The 11,303-nt window shown below is 47.3% G+C and overlaps 1 protein-coding gene across 1 annotated transcript in view; it reads left to right on the forward strand.

Moving 5' to 3' along the window:
* Positions 1–256: 256 nt before the first annotated feature.
* The window catches only part of Anxa4 (annexin A4), a 54,930-nt gene continuing 43,883 nt past the window's right edge, over positions 257–11,303 (forward strand). Inside the window, exon 1 of the mRNA XM_028762323.1 lies at positions 257–332. The gene's annotated coding sequence lies outside the window, so the exon portion shown is untranslated. The remainder of the gene's footprint in view (positions 333–11,303) is intronic.

Below are 11,303 nucleotides of genomic sequence, written 5' to 3' on the forward strand. Positions count from 1 at the left end.
TGCAGGACGCGAGGCCAAGAACCTGGGAGTCTGGTTGTGCAGGGTCAGGGTCCTGAGTGAGGTTTGGCGATGCAGTCTAGGGGTCCTTTGTGGCCTTGCTGTGGTGTTAGTGGGATTGAAGGCCGAGTGCGTGATCTGCCTCAGGCGCCTCCTGGTGCTGGGGGCGATTCTTGTGCTGCTCCAGCTGAACTTCGCCTGGGAGGGACTTTCCCGTGGGCCGAGGGACAACCAGGAACTTAGGCTCGGTCTCCACCCCGAGACGGGGCGGGTCCTATCGGCCGGGACGAGGGTGTGGCAGCTGCCGTAGACCACAGCCTGTCTCCGCAGGAGAGGTAAGGGTCTTAGGCAGTGGTCCAGACCTCTGCCGCGGGATCTGGGCTCTGGGTGTGGGTCCTAGGCTCCGGGCCGGTGTCCTAGGCTCGGACCTGGAGACCTAGACTTTATTTGGGGAATCCTGGACTCGGCCGCAGCTGGGGCCTGGAAATCTGAACTTAACCCCGGGATCCTGTACTCGGCCGCCGGTCCTGGACTCGGTCCTGGGAATCTTGGGCTCCCGCCGGGTGTCATAGACTGTGGCTGGGGATCTTTGGCTCAGGGACCGGGTGCTGCGACCAGAGGCGGTTCTTTGGGCCACTTGGCGCCGCACCCTGGAAGCGTGAGGTCCTGGACCGGAGCAGCCACCTGGGCTGCGGCAGGCGGTGCCGCACCGTTCTCAGCACTGGAGTCCCGCGCAGTCCTTTGCTGAGTCAAGCACCCGGGACTCCACATTGTGGATAAACCACCGAGTTAACATTCTCTGAAGCTCACTCCAGCACTACTTGTCTTACCTTTTCCTTTTGCAAGTAAGTTTGCTTTCTCTTACTCTTAGGGCGCTCCTCACCCCTCTTGTAGAGAACAGTCTCCGCACAATGCCTGGCACACAGGAATCATCCTATTCTTAGTTTTTCATTCTGTGTCTGCCTGTGGCTACATTCTAACTCAGTCCTCGGTGCCTTGACCAGTCGAGAACTTTGCCGCTTAAGACAATTGGCGGCTTAACACTCTGCTGGCTCCATGTGCACCCAAGTGTATGAAAGTCTCCAGTTACTGGAGGAGCACTGTGGGCCCTAAGCAGCTGTGCCTTTCGTTAAAATTGGGCACTTTAGCTGATGGTAGAAGGGTGGATAGGATGGCTGGTTGTTATCTATTCTGCTGCCCATCACTTCCAGACACTCTGCTTTCTTAGATGGGAAGCAACCATACGAATGGCAGTGAATCCCTAGAGAACAGAGAAGAGAAGAATGAGGAGGACCAGGCATATACTTCAGTTGACAGCGTGCCACCAGCATACCAGAAGCCTTGGTTGTATAGCGCTGGCTGTCCTGGAACTCACTCTGTAGACCAGGCTGGCCTCGAACTCAGAAATCCACCTGCCTCTGCCTCCCAAGTGCTGGGATTAAAGGCATGCGCCACCACTGCCCGGCCTTGCTTGTATTTTATCCTTGACTCCAAATAACCCAGGTGTACGTTTGCCTTTGAGAAAAGTTTGGGGAAAATGAGAGTCCCAAACTCAAGCAACGCCCTTTTGAAAGCTTCCTGTTTTAGATTTCAAAGGAATAGAATCCCAGTACTTCAGGACAATCGGTAGTTCTGGGTAATATTGGAGGCTAGTCTGGACTACATGAGATCCAGCCTTCAAAAAAAAAAAAAAAAGAAAAAGAAAAAGAAAGACCTAACCAACAAAAACCAAAAACAACACAAGAGCAGGTAGGGGCTGGAGGGCTCGGTGGTTAAGAGCACGTGCTGCTCACCCAGAGGACTGCAGTTGAATTCCCAGCACCCACTTCAGATGACTCTCAACTGCATGAAGCTCCAGGTCCAGAGTCTGACACCTCATTATGGGCTTGGAGAAAACACACACACACAGAGTTAATTAAATGCTTTTGTAAAGAGTGAGCTGGAGAGGTTAGGAGCTAGATTGAGATAACCATGGCCACCTGAGAGCCACTGGCATCAGTGATAGCTATTTTGCCAAAGCTAGTCAAATCAGGTTTCTATTGATTTCACGGCACACACACATATGCACTCATCCAGTGGTACTAGAGACGCACAGCTATTAGGCCAAGGACAATGATTTCCTTCTAGCCGGAGTCCTTGCTTTGATCAGGGTTGATTTTCTTTTTCTCTGATAGCAGTCTAAAGATTAACATTCACAGTCAGGCTGTGCCTGCCAGCCAGCCATCAGTACCCACAGGATGAGCCTCTTGTTCCTCCCTCCAGCCATCAGTACCCACAGGGTGAGCCTCTTGTTCCTCCCTCCAGCCATCAGTACCCACAGGGTGAGCCTCTTGATTCTCCAGCCATCAGTTCCCACAGGGTGAGCCTCTTGTCCCTCCCTCCAGCCATCAGTACTCACAGGGTGAGCTTCTTGATTCTCCAGCCATCAGTTCCCACAGGGTGAGCCTCTTGGCCCTCCCTCCAGCCATCAGTTCCCACAGGGTGAGCCTCTTGATCCTCCAGCCCTGCATCCCAGGGCACGTTGCTTTGTTTGTGACTAGCCTATCCTTTCATTTCCTGATCTTGCTTGCATAGTTGTAGGCTACCCTGATCCTCTCCAAGAGAGATCAAGATGAGGGTCTGCATTGGAGATTGGTCATGTGTCAAGGAATGAGGGAAGCTACAGAGTAAATAAGCAGATTTTCCTTAAGAGGCAGTTTCACCCAATTACTTGACTAAAACCATGTTTTGCATGTAAACCGTAGGGAAAATTGGGAAGAGAGTCCTCAAAATTTTATTCTTTATTTTTTCTTTGATATTGAGACGGTCTAATGTAGCCCAGGCTGGCCTCAAACTTTCTGTGTAGCCAAAGATGTATTTAAACTTGTGATTCTATTGTCTCTGCTCCTGAATGCTGGGATTCTAGATGTTCACAACCACGCCTAAGCTTATGGAGTGCTGAGGATCCAACCCAGGGCCTTGTGCAGGCTAGCCAAGCACTCTACCAACTGAGCTACATTCCCAGCCACCAAAATTATGTACCTTTAAAATGGAAAACAGAAAGCTTTCCAAAAAGGTGTTGCTTGAGTTTGGGGCTGTCATTGGTGGCTTGTTCTCTTGCTCTTAGAGTATGGGGGGAGTTTACCAGGCGCCTTGATGGACTCCTCAGGGTGTCTGTGAGTAGTGGCTCATTGTTCTAATTCTTCACAGCCTGACATGGGCTCATAACCTGGTACAGATGAGAAAACAAGGCTTCAAGTCCTGGCCCTCCAATGGGTTAGGACCCTGGACTTGGTTCATAGTGAGCCAGAGATTCCTGGCTTCGTAACTGAGTCTTGATCAGTGTTTTTCTTTTCTGCTTCAAGGTTCTCCTTGGCAAAGTGCCAAGTGAAATGTAGTTGACAGAGTAGAGCCTGGATGGGAACGTAGCTCTGTTGGTAGAGTGCTTGCCTAAGATCACAAGGCCAATGGTTCAGTCCCCAGCACCACAGTCCCTGCCTCGACAGAAGCCTAAAGCTTTTCAACCAAAAAAGGGAAACTGCTGTGTGTGTGTGTGTGTGTGTGTGTGTGTGTGTGTGTGTGTGTGTGTATGAATCAGTGGCTCTTAAATTCTTGAAGGACTTGGCATATGGGCTTGGGAATGATTAATTCCTTATGATATTAGGAATTTTCTCAATTGAACTTGAGAAAGCGGCTTTTGGGACCCATAGGGAGAGTGCTAGAACTCTGAGAGTTCTCAGTGCAGAGAAGGCCTTGGCAAAGGCTCCATAGAATTGTACTGACAAAGCTATAAAAGATTATAATACTTCCTCAGACCTCAGAGTTCATCAAACTCCCCTATGAAGTCTAAACTACTGTTAAGATCTTTGCCCCATTCTTGTTTGATCATTTGTTTCCGGGACAGTGCCTCTCACTATGCAAGAGCCCTGACTCCCCTGGAACTCACTATGTAGACCAGGTTGACCTAGAACTCATAGATGCCTGCCAACCTCTGCCTCCTGAGTGTTGTGATTCAAGGCGTGTGCCACTACACCTGGCTCTTGCCTCATTCTTTAAAAACAAAACAACAAAAAAAAAAAAACCCAAAAAACCCACTTTTCTTTGAGATGTTCTTACTATGTAACCCAGGCTAACCTGGAGTTTGACATCCTTCTGTCTCAGCCTTCTGTGTTCTGGTTTTACTTACTACAGGTGTGCACCATCATACTCAGCAGGGTCACCGTCCCTGACTCTGATCCAGTGTGATGAACTAGGATCCCAGGACCCGAATATTTAAAGGTGTTATCAGGACCTCACTGTGAGAAAGCAGACCTTACAGACTCGAGAATGAGCACACTTGCTATGCTGAATGACAATGTGAAAACGTGATCTTCCATCGTCTCTGATCTGTCATGTTCTACCTGTCCCATGTTATATGTAGTGTAGAGCATACACTGCATGTTCTAGGCAATGTGAAGGCTAATGTTCCGTGTGAAGGGGAATCTTCTAATCCTCCCCATTCTGAAGGGCAAGTCTCTGCTATACCAGGCACATCTGAGTTGTGATCAGATTAACAACAGACATGTCTCCCTCCAATCTCATTTCTCTCTGTGTCTGTGTCTGTGTCTGTGTCTGTGTCTGTGTCTGTGTCTGTGTCTGTGTCTGTGTCTGTGCCTCTCTCTCTCTCTCTCTCTCTCTGTGTGTGTGTATGTGTGTGTGTATGTGTGTGTGTGCATGGATGCATGTCCTGTGGAAACCAGGGGACAACTTCAGCTACCGTTGCTCATGTACCATCCTAGAGCCACCACATCAGCCAGGCTAACCGGCCAGTGAGCCTTGGGGATCTGTCTCTGCCTCCCCAGCCCCAGCAGTGAGATAAACACACCTACCACACCTCACTGTTTAAAAACTCAGTTTCCGGGGATCAGACTGTCCTCGCACTTACAAGACACCTCTATACCAGCCAAGCTGTCATCCTCGTCCCTCAGCGCGGTCTTACAGGGCTCAGAGCTTCAAGGCTTAGCTTCAGTTCAAGGAACGCTGTTGTTTAACATGATTGAAGCCGAGATGGATTAATACATCCTGTTAATGGCCGAGGGCCTTTGAGGCCTACTGTGGGCTGGTGGAGGATAGAATTTCTTGGTGTCTGATTGTGTTTGAATTGAGCTGTTGTTTTGCTGTGGGACCCTGAAACACCATTTTTGAAGAGCATTTTCTAAACCAAAAAGTTTCCGTTGCTTGAGGTCTGTAATTTGTCATCCTGCCTCCTGGGCTTGTCGTAAAACATCTGTGAATGCTATCACCACCATAGCACAGGCATAAATGGTGACTAAAGGCCAGAATGCAGGTGACTGTGTAGAAATCCTGTGAGTTTCTCCCCACCCTTCCCCTGACCCTCAGGCCTAGATGCCATGCAGAGCTGAACAATGAGATTCCAGAGAGCAAACACTTTCTGGCCTACATGCATATGTTCCCAGTGTGAGGGGACCCTCCCCCTGGAAAGGGACCAGGTGGCATTATTATCAGAGGCTAATCTGGGGCCTCATTCTCCTGATTCACCTGCTCCTGAGCTCTCTCCCATAGCAAAGGGCCTTTACAGGAACTGGGGCCTAACATCTAACCCTCCTCTCAGGGAGCAAAGGAGCAAACACATTTTCAGGGTTTTAGTGTTGCTGTCTGCAGGCATTCCTTTTGGATGCTCGTGAGGACCTATTGATTCATTAGTTCTCATTCTTCATAGAGGCTCCTCCCCCCATCCCCACCCCCCACCAAGAGGATCCCTTCATCCCCCAGTAAGAATGTGACTGGAGCGATGGGTCCCACTGACCCTGTGTTTCTTGTCCTTCATAGAGGTACCTGTCCTCCCCTCACTACCCACACCACCACCCAGAGTGTGACTGAAACAAACAGTTCCTTCTTGAGAAAAACGAACACATACTCAACATTCTCCACAGTTTCAAGAGGTTTCCAAACCCTCTTCCGAGCCGAGGCAAGAGTGTCTGAAGAGCGCTGAGGACTACCTGAAGAATTACTCAGAAATTTGGTAGCATTTGTCAAATTTTTATTAGAAGGAATTCTAGCAATTTCAATTCTAGGAGTTTTTCTTAGATCTGGTGTGTGTGTGTGTGTGTGTGTGTGTGTGTGTGTGTGTGTGTGTGTCTGTGTGTCTGTGTGTGTAGCTGTGTGAGAACGATGTAGGCTTGCTTTAGGAGCAAAATACCAGAGGTGCTTACTTACAGGGCTGTCTGTAATGGAGAGCTGAATGCTGGGGATAAAAAAAGCATATACCACCATGCCTGGGAAACTTCCCATCTGTGAAAGAAAAAGTTTAGTTGGCAAACTAGAGGAAAGAATACAGTTCGGTAAGCCCTTTAGGATCACATGGGTTTCAAAAACTAAAGTATCTATTTCTCTTGGCTAACTCAAGAGGATTTAAAAAACAAAAATAAAAACCAAAAAGATTTCTGCAGAAAATCAGTTCTGGCCATGTGGAGCATAGGAAATCTGAGCAGGAACTGTTGGACTCAGAGGACTTGTTAATGATATTCGAGTCACCTTCCAGCTCCCTTTCAGAATGTTGTGTCGTTCTAAGTCCTATAGATGTATGTTGTCACAAATAGGTATTGGATTATTTAAAATAAATAAATCCTACAAGTGCCTAGTTCAGTGTGTCCGGTACATAGAGGCTGCTTAGAGCTTGCCGTCCACTAAGCTGCTATCTCTGGGGCCAAGAGAAATTTTAATGTGTGTATTTGAAGATTTTTTATTTTTTTCATTGACTGTTCTACTCAGACTTGGATTTTTTTCTTTTGAGACAAGGTCTCCTGTAGCCCAGGTTGGCCCTAAACTGTATAGCCAAGGATGACCTTGACTGCTGATCTTCCCGTGCTTACCCGCTAGTCTTGGGTTACAGCCATGTGCTACCACATCTGGTTTTTTTAACAAGCAGTGGTGGCTATCGAACCCTGGGCCTTGTGCCTGCCAGACAAGCACTCTACCAACTGAGCAGCACACCAACCATCTTCTAGCTTTTGGAAATGTACCATGCATTATTCATATCTGTGGTCACCCTGCTGTATAATCTACGTCAGAGCTTTTCAGTCTAGTTATAACCAGATCCACTGACGAGTCCCTCTCCACTCCCTCCTCTCCTTTGCCAATGTAAATCCCCAATTCTACTCTCAGTTGCTCTAAGTTTTATATGTCGCACAAGTGAGGTAGTGCGGTGCTTGTCTTTCTTTGACTGTCCAATGTTCTATGTGTGTTCAATGACTCCATTTCCATCCAAGTAGCTGTGAGTGACAAGGTTTTTGTGTGACTCACAGTACACACTGTATATGTTCTTTGGTTTTTGTTTGTTTGTTTTTTGCTTTTTCTGTCCATCCATCAGTTGATTTGTGCTTGACTTGGTTCCACTTCTTGACAGTTGTGAAGAGGGCTGCAGTGAACATGGGAGAGTGAGTGTCTCTTCTACACACTGATTTACTTCCTCTGACTTAGACCCTGGAGTGGGCGTGGCGGGTCATACAGAGTTCTGTTTTGAATTCCCTGAGGAACTTCATGCTGTTTTCCATAGTGGTTTGCATCCCCAACCAACGCCACCGCCACCGTGTAAGGATCCTGTTGCCACATGTTGCTTACACTGGCTGCCTTTAGTCATTTGGATAGCAGCAACCTGTTCGAGGGTCAGGTGACATCTCTGTGGTTTTGATGTCGTCTTCTCTGATGGCTGGTGGTGCTGAGTGTCCCCTCCAAGCATGGCTGGCCATTTAAACGTCTTTTTCAGAGTTAGCTATTTAAGTTGAACACCTGCATTTACTGAAGTTTTGTGATTTTGTTTAGTTTTTATGGTACTGGAGGTTGGACCAGGGCCTCTTACACCCTGAGAAATTACTCCACCACTGAGCCTCAGCTCCAGTCTTCTCAGCTCTAGAGTCCTACAGGATGTCTAGTCAAGTGTTCTAATGTCACCTGGAACTCGGTGTATCTAAGGATGAACTGGTGAGACGCCACAGTCAGCTGTCCAGGCAAAAAGTATGTTCCATGCCTGATCCATTTCCACCAAACGAGGATAGACTTTGTCTGGCCTGTCTCTACTGTTCTCAAAGCTACCTCTCTCTGTTAAGTACTCACTCAGCCCTTAGTACTTCTCATCCAAGCCACCCCAGAGCTTTCCTACCTGGGTCAGTGTGGCAGTGATTAAAAAGCTGTTTGGTTTGTCACTGCCCCCTCAGCCTACCCCAGAATTTCCTGCAGATACCCTACTGCCAGGGACAAAGGGCAGCTACTTAGCAAGGACCAGCTCCTCCCTTCCTCCCCCTCATCCTCCTAACACACACACCCTTGATATACATGCAAATGATCAAACGTACATCCAAGGATAATGTATCCTTGGCTCAGCTCTCCGCTCTGCTCTCAACAGGACACTTGGCTTCTGTGCTCACCTAGCAGTCAACTGATTGTAAAACTCATCCCCTCCAAGGAGAGCAACCAACCTGCTCCGAAGGCAGATTCAGTTCAGCGTCTTCCTAGTATCCAGCATTGGAGAGCTCAGTAAGGGCTGCCATGAATAAACCAATGGCCTAGGACGGAAGGTGGAAAGGGAGTGAGCGCTGTCCCTGACGGTGGCCAAGTGTCCCAAGTGTTTCTTTGAAGTAGACAGTTTCCAAGGACAAGCTCTCTCAATGTTTTGAGTGTGTTATCTTCCCTTGTCCTCCCTCCCTCCCTCCCTCTCTCCCTCTGTCCTCACCCTCACCCTTATTCCCCTCTCTTTCCCTCCTTCCCCCTCCCCTCTCTCTCTTCTCCCTCCTCCTCCCCCTCTCCCTTCCCCTTCCTCCCTTCCTTCTAACAGTGAGTGGCAGAATGAAGTCACTAGAAAAATATCGTTTGGTGAGGATCACAAGGCTAGTGACCGTGCATACACAGTTTGGAGAACAAGGTCTGACTGTAACGGCCTTCCCAGCGGCCCTGCTCACGTCACAGTTATGGAAAACAGAGCCACACCGAGAGCTGTGCCATGAGCTACATTTGCAAGTTTGAGTTTCCTGTAGTGAATTAAGGAACTGTAAAGAGGGGCCAGAGAGATGGCTCAGTGGGTAAAATGCTGCTGTGTAAGTGTCATGACCTGAGTTTGAATCCACACCACCCATGTAAGAGCCAGGCCTGGCTATGGGTGCTGGGGAGAGGAGCTGGGTGGGTTCGGGGGTCTTCCTGGCCAGCCAGACTGAACAGCAATCTCAGCGAGAGGGGGAAGTGATTGAGAATGGCCTCTCCACACATGTATACACACACACACACACACACACACACACACACACACTGAGAAGAGGAGATGCTGCAGGCGATGCTCTGGTTATTGCCCAGGAGCTGCCCCAACTTACAAGCCACCAAATCAGTCAATCAGTCAATGTAAAAGGAGATGGGAACAGTTACCTTAAGTAATAAAGACTGAAGTTAGGGAATGTACCTTGTTTGTTGAGTGTGGGCTTAGGATTTGCAAAGGCAAATTTCAAATGGAAATTTTCAATTCCCAGCATCAAAAACAAAATAGAAAACTCTACAGTTATTTTACCAATACATCCAAAGCATGATCATTTCAATATAGAATCAATATAGAACTGTTAATGACTCTTTTTTCAGCTTATGCTGATATTTTATAGCAATGGCCCATTTGAATTTCAGCATTAACTTTTCACCAGAAAATTCTGATATATATTTAGATTTCATAATATTTACAATTTTTCCAGCAATTCAAATGCTCAGAATATTTTAAACATACTTAAAATTTTTATAGTAGCTAAATTAAATACCAAAAACTGTATTTCACGAGCTAGGTATGAAACTCAGCACAGAACCTAGCATGGGCTTGACCCCTAGCCCCACATAAAACGTCTGTAGTTAGGCATGCCTGTGACCCTGTGACTGGGGAGGGAGGGAGAGGTGGCAGATCAGAAGTTCAGGGTCACCCTTGGCTGTATAATGAGACACAAGACTCTGTCCGAATTTTTTTAAAATTTCCATTTAATATTTAAAACCTCATTTAAAAACCTGGTTCATCTTCTCCAGAAGAATTTGATTTGAACTAACAGGCCTCTGGCTTTCAGAACTTCATTTACCCAAGTGAACTCGTGAGCTCCTGTGTCAACGCCATCTCTTTCTCTTTACAATGATAACACTGAAACGCCTGCTACCCACCATTTCTACATGGGGAGCAAGCATCCATTTAAAGTTCTTAAACATCAGCAAGGCAAGGAGGTGGCACACACCTTTAATCCCAGCACTTGGGAGGCAAAGTCAGGTGGCTTTCTGTGAGTTTGAGGCCAATCTGGTTCATATAGTGAGTTCCAGGACAGCCAGAGGTACAGAATGAGGTATTCTCTCTCTCTCTCTCTCTCTCTCTCTATATATATATATATATATATATATATATATATATATATATATATGTGTGTGTGTGTGTGTGTGTGTGTGTATTAAGCTACAAAATACTTTAATATAACTAGCATATGTAAATCACAATCGAATACCTCGTGCTGTCTGTAAACTATATTCAAATGAACACAGTACCTGGAAGAATATTCAAGGTGAACAAAGCTGCTGGTACCAATTAGTTGCTCATGGGATACTAGAAAGGACGCACCCTGCCTGGCAGGTGCATTGTGCACAGTAGTCAAGGTGGCCCTCAGTCTTGCAGGAGCAGGAAGCTAGTGCATTTTTAAAATTCAAAGTTAATGCATATGGGGAAACTAAGGCATTTTAAAGAGTAAAGTCAGTCAGAATGAACAGGCTGGGGAGATGGCTCAGTGGTTAAGAGCCCTAGCTGCTCTTCCAGAGGACCTGGGTTCAATTCCCAGCAACCACATGGCAACTCACAACTACCTGTAATTCCAGTTCCAGGGGATCTGACACCCTCGCACCAATGCACGTAAAATAAAAATTAAATAAATTATTAAAAACAAAACAAGAACCTAAGTTTCTCCGTAGCTGTAGCGACAACATCAGTTACTCAGTACCCATGTGTGGTTCATGGCTACGAGGAGCCCAGAGCCAGGAGAAGAGACTATCGATCACGTCAGTAAGGAGCCCAAGGCATCCTGTGGGTTGACACCCACTCTCTAACAGGGGAGGGCTGTTTTCAAGGGAGAGGGAGCTGCTCTAATCCTCAGTTTCTCCCAGTTATTTATTGACAAGGTCATGCAATATACTCCGAGAGAGCCTCAAACGTACAGTCCTCCTGCCTCAGTCTCCTGAGTGCCTGGAGTGATTTGATGGGCTTCTCTCTCTCCCTCTCCCTCACCTCTTTCTCTCTCTCTCTCTCTCTCTCTCTCTCTCTCTCTCTCTCTCTCTCT

Source organism: Grammomys surdaster, unplaced genomic scaffold, assembly GCF_004785775.1.
Source record: "Grammomys surdaster isolate TR1022 unplaced genomic scaffold, NIH_TR_1.0 133, whole genome shotgun sequence".
In the NCBI taxonomy this organism is placed as follows: Eukaryota; Metazoa; Chordata; class Mammalia; order Rodentia; family Muridae; genus Grammomys; species Grammomys surdaster.